The sequence below is a fragment of the Hylobates moloch genome, unplaced genomic scaffold, assembly GCF_009828535.3.
Source record: "Hylobates moloch isolate HMO894 unplaced genomic scaffold, HMol_V3 SCAFFOLD_16, whole genome shotgun sequence".
Lineage (NCBI taxonomy): Eukaryota > Metazoa > Chordata > Mammalia > Primates > Hylobatidae > Hylobates > Hylobates moloch.
Window position 1 is genome coordinate 28,928,670 of NW_026652291.1, and position 6,000 is coordinate 28,934,669.

The window sequence follows — 6,000 nt, forward strand, 5'->3', positions numbered from 1 at the left end:
TGAATCCAACTTGCCTTCCAGAAGCCTGCCTCACCCACAGCTCCTGCTGCCTGGACAGACACGTTGGTACCATTTCATGCCCCCCACCAGCAGATCGAAGGCACAGGGCCTCAGGTGGGCACACAGCTCAGACTGGCTACCCACTGATGTGGCCTGGCCTGCAAGGATGAATCCCAACAAATTGGTTACAAAGCACGAACCAACACAAAAAGCACCAGACAGCAGGTGCCCCAAGCATGGTGCTGGGGCCCTGTGGGGCCTGGAAGCCACTTCTGCCTTCTTGCTGTGGCTCTTCCAGGCCAGCCTCAGACAACGTCCCTTCTTGGAGTCCTTACCTTGAGCTCACTGAACAGCTCCCTTTTCCTGATCATGAAATGGGCCTTGACTGAAACACACAAGAAGTCAGACACGGAGACCAGAGTCCTCAGAGAAGAAAGCTGGGTTGCCACCTCAGCCTCTGCTGCGACAGGCCAGGTTCAACTTCTGTTCTTTTCCCCAAAGGCAGTGAGTATCACCCTCGCAGAGCCCCAGTCAGTTGACCTTCAGGGCCCTGTCTTTCCCTTTTCTAATAAACTCTGGTGCTTCCTAGATGGGGAGCAGAAGAAACAGAATCTTCCTCCCTGTCCCAGCCTTGTCCATCCTTCAGCCCCAGAGTGTTGGCTGCCAGTCCCCCGGATTCAGGCCTTTCTCCAGAACAGGCAAGGGAAAGTCAGAACAATGGTTACCTAGTGGAATAATGATTTAGAGCCCATTCATGCCTGGGGCTATTTTCTGGCTATTTCTTTGTTAGGATGTTCAGCTACTAAATTTAAGTCCCTGGGAAGGAGGAAGTTTCCTAGAGCAACTGAAAGCAAAATTACTTTGTTTACTGAATGAGTGGAGAAAATTCCTTTCAGTGCGCATTGCCCTAAAGGAACTTTGGGATGCTGAGGACACTACCCCCACCCCTCTGCTGCCCCAGGTGTTTTCAGTTCAGGACTCCAGCCCCGGAGGACAAGGATGCTGTGAGTTCACTGAGTGAGCCCACAACTCCACATTTTTGTCAGCAGTGTCTTTTTCAACCCCACAACCCGGTGTATTTGTACCTGGTGCTAAACGTTTTTTAGTCGGGGAGAGGGGGAGTCTACTCAGCAGCCCACCCAGGCTTCCTGTTTAAAGGTAATTCCCCTGGTCAGGCGCGGTGGCTCACCCCTGTAATCCCAGCACTTTGGGAGGCCATGGCGGATGGATCCCTTGAGGTCAGGAGTTCAAGATCAGCCTAGCCACCATGGTGAAACCCCATCTCTACCCAAAATACAAAAATTAGCCAGGTGTGGTGGCACATGCCTGTAATTCCAGCTACTCGGGCGGCTGAGGGACAAGAATCGCTTGAACCCAGGAGGTGGATGTTGCAGTGAGCCGAGATCGCACCACTGCACTCCAGCCTGAGTAACAGAGTGAGACTCCATCTCAAAAGAAAATTTTAAAAAAATTTTAAAAAAGGTAATTCCCCTGTAGGAATAGGGGAATTGTTGGAAGCCTGTGCCCCACCCCTCAATGGATATCTGAGAAGTACACGTTCTCCTTCTCTCTGCCCTCTGGAGGTCAAGGCATGGACCCGTGACATAGGCTCAGCCAAGTGCAGCATCAAATGGAGGCACAAGGACAGAGCAAAGGTGAGGACTGATCGGACCAGCAGCGCCTCCACAGCAGAGTGTGGGCAGCCCTTGGCCAGTGTGTCCTGGCTACCGGGTTTCCTGCTCCTGGGCTCTCCAGGGATTCTCCTGGTTCTTGTCTGGTTTCTAAATGTACTCTTTGAGCCTCCTGATAGGCTTCCAATAAACTCCCCTTCTGCCTAGAAGGTCAGGTTTTGTAGCTGACACCATCTGTTGTGGACTTCTCCAGGAGCAGAATCTGAGACAAGGCTTTGCATACGAGCAGTTTCCAAGGAGGGAAGAAAGCCAGTAAGAAATGTGTTCCTGAGGACAGTACTGCTGTGAGCAACTGAGGCTCCCAGCTACAGGCTGCTTTGGCGCTTCTTGCCTGCCTCCCAGGTCCGAGCTGAGCAGACTCTGGCGGCCAAAGAAAGCCCAGGCGTCAGATCAGCACACACACACTCACACACACGCACGCACGCACGCATGCACACATACACACACACACAAACAGACAGTGCTGAGTAGGTGTGGGCAGGAGCAGTCTCCGCTGTCTTCCTCCTCAAGTGTGGTCTGCAGGCCAGCATCATTCCCATCATTTGAGGCTTGTTAGATGCCTCAAAATCTCAGGCCTGGCCACAGAGGAATCAGACAAGGTGATTTGCACGGACAACAGAGTTTGAGGAGTGCTGCACTAAGGCATCCTAGCAAACGCAGCTGTACTATCAACTTCTACCTGTACCTTGGACCCTAAAGGGACAGCTAGATGCCATCCAGCTCCAGACCTGAACCTATGTGCTGCTAGCACTTTGGCTCACATTTGCCCCCTCACCCCTGCAAGCCCCTTCAGTGAGAGCACAAGGAGCAGACACAAACACAGGAAGGATGATTCTTCCTGTAAAAGTCTTCTGGGAAAAGTTCCCTGTCTAGAAAAGCTTTCTGACTCTATCCTGTGACATGTCTACATAGAAGCCTCCTCTGTTCACTATACCCAGGCCAAACCAAACCCTCCACCAAGCTCTGCTTCCCCTTGGAATGGTGACAGGACCAAAAGTGAAAACGGTCCACCTCATCCATGAGAGACAGTAAGGGCCCCCACTCACTGAGCACCTACTGTATGCCAGGATCTTAAACATATACTCTCCTTGAGTCCAGGACGAGCCCCTTCCCCACTTTACTGACCTTCTCTCCTAGATGCCACTGGAATGAACTCTCGCTTCCCATCCAGCCTGCTTCCCAGCAAGCAGCTGTCAATCAGAGTGAGACATGCTCAACACAAAATAAAAAGAGGTGTCTGTCCCTCAGCAAGGCAAGGAGATGGGCAGCTGCCACCTCTGCCGATGTCTCCATCTGGGATGTTCTGCATCCTGATACAGGGCCTGACCTTTCATGGATGTTCAGGAAAGACTTGATGAATGCAGGGGTGGATGTACCTCTTTCCTCCTCATCCCCATGCCGGGCTGGAGGCTTCCTCATGGGCTCCCAGAGCACGCTGGGCTTCCCCTACTGACTAGGCGCCTGTTAAGGCCAGGGGCGGCTCACAGTCCTGCTCCAAAGTCTGTCGTGGTACCCAAGATGCAGCATGTGCTTAGAAAATGGGATGATTATTATTATCATCATCTTTATTATTACTGTTCCCCAGCATTGCACCCAAGTTTTTGGTAAATCACATTAATAATGACAATGATAACAGCATAATTTGTAAAGAACTCTCTGTATTACCCTACTTAACCCACAAAAATATAAAGCAGGTGCTATTATCCTCATTTTACAAATAAGAAAAACTGAGGCTCAGAGAGATTCAGTAATTTGCCCAATAAAAGACCCAAGCTCTTTGCTATTACATAGTATGACCTCCCAGGGCACAGCAAATGTTAAGTTCTCCTCTAAATTTTCTCCTCCTGATGTTTACAGCATAGTGGTCAATGGCTCCAATCAATACGTGTATCAATTATCAGGTTATGCTGTTAAAAAAAAAAAAGTAGCCTGTTGGGTTTAATTATGCACAAACTGATACCTGATGTGAAATGTGCTTGTTCCCCTTGCTTCCTGTCTGCTTTTCTGAGCCTGCCCTAAGCACAGCCCATAATCACTGCAGCCTATGGGCTCGATAATGAAGGTCCCACACACGTCTCTCTCCCTTACAGGTTATTTCAGGTTATTTGGCCTTGGACAAGTGGGCTTCAGCTGCATCATCAGGTCTGGGGAAGGAGGCAATGGTAAAACCAACTCTGCTCAAGGTGGGTGGCTTTTGTGACAATTGTATGACTTAATGAGAAAATGCTTGGTAAGCTGGAAAGCAGTTCCAGTAGGCTGGGTGAGGCCATCTCTTCTACCACCCTCCTGCCAACCCATAGCACTTCCACATTCATCTGATACCTCACAGGCCACCTCATGCTGGTTTCCCTTTATACCCATCATCTCTTCGATTCAATGGGTTCTTAGAGGACAGGACCCAGGCTTGCTCTGTTTCTCCCCTGCCCTGGCACTGCCTCACACTCAGGGCTTGCTAAAGGCCGTTTAGAGTGGGAGGGTCCTGTGACACAGATCTGTGCACCCCTAGCCTGGGGTTGGGGAAGATGAACCCCCACCTAAGTGAAGTGGCCTTCTCCTTTTTTTACTATTTTTGAGACAGACTCTCACTCTGTGGCCCAGGCTGGAATTCAGTGATGCGATCTTGGCTCACTGCAACTTCCACCTCCCAGGTTCAAGCCATTCTCATGCCTCAGCCTCTCGAGTAGCTGGGACCACAGGTGCGTGCCACCACGGCAATGGGATGTCAGGTTAAGTCCATGGCGGGACTTCTGGAATGGTTTTGCTTTTCTGAGAAAAGGGACAGACATGTTCAGTGCAGCTCTTTTTGCCTTTCTCTTGCCCCAGCCTGGAAGGTGAAGCCTACAGGTGTGGCAACCACCTTGCAGCCATGACATGGCTGTCTGAGGACACCAAAGAACACCAGAGACAAAAGAAAGAGCTGGAGCCCCTGCCACCGTGGCTGAGAACTTTGTGCAATACAGCAGCTGCCCATCTCCAGGCTTCTTGTAAGGTGGGAAAACCAACTTCATTCATCCATGCTTATGCTGCTAGTTACCAGGTTCTCTGTAACTTGCGGCAGAAAGCAATTTTCACTGACTGATACAATGAGCAATTACTTTTAAAATTAGGATGCTTAAAACTTACAAACACTAACTGGAAATAAACAAGAAGACTTGAACTTGAAATGAGAGTTGCCTTGTTGTTTATGTCCTTATATTAGTCAAATATCTAAAAGTAGACTCAGGAAACACATTAAAATACTAATTAACTTACAATTACTGTCTAGGATTATTAGATTTTATCATCTTATTGATAGTTTTCTGAATGTGAAAAAGCATTAATAATGCTCAAATGTAAAGTGTCACATATTTCCAAATACTGCTATAAATACAGATCCTTTGTTTTAACCACCATTAACACCGTTTAATCCCTTAATGTGTACAGGTCAAAATTTTAATATTTCTGAGTGCTCCATGAATAGAAAAAAATTGATAATCCCTGGAATACATGACCCTGTGCAGATGGAGATCTTGAGTTGAGATCACGCCATTGCACTCCAGCCTGGGCAACAGAGTGAGACTCCATCTAAAAAAAAAAAATTAATAATAAAAAAAAACCACTTCACTCTTAAAGATTTTCTGCATCTTGACCATATCAATGTCAATTGACTGTATCAATGTCAATATCCTGGTTGTGATATTGTACTATAGTTTTTTAAGATGTTACCATTGGGAAAACTGGGTAAGCGATGCATGGCATCTCTCTGTATTATTTCTCACAACTGCATGTGAATCTGCAATTACCTCCAAATGAGAAGTTTAATTAAAAACTTAAAAAACAATGCTGCTGGAAAAGTAAAATGGTGTAACCATGTGGAACATAGTTTGATGGTTCCTCAAAAAGCTAAACAGAATTACCATATGATTCAGCAATCTCACTCTTAGGTATACACCCCCAAAAAACTGAAAAGAGGAATCTGAACATATATCTGTGTAGTGTGGGGAAAAGAAGCAAATTTTTAAAAAATAAAAAGAAGGAATTTGAACAGATGCCTGTAGGACAATGTTCACCACAGCATAATCACAATAGCCAAAAGGTGGAAACAACCCAAGTGTCTGTGGATAGATGAGTGGAGAAGCAAACGTGGTATATACATGAAATGTTACTTAGTCATAGAAAGGAATAAAGTTCTGATATATGCTATAACATGAATGCACTTTAAAAACACTACACTAAGGAAAATAAACCAGACACCAAAGGACAGATATTACGTGATTCCACCTTTTCTTTCTTTCTTTCTTTCTTTCTTTCTTTCTTTCTTTCTTTCTTT

At 46.9% G+C, this 6,000-nt stretch overlaps 1 protein-coding gene across 4 annotated transcripts in view; it reads right to left on the reverse strand.

Moving 5' to 3' along the window:
* ESRRB (estrogen related receptor beta) overlaps window positions 1-6,000 on the reverse strand; it is a 194,821-nt gene that overhangs the window by 20,943 nt on the left and 167,878 nt on the right. The window lies entirely within an intron of this gene.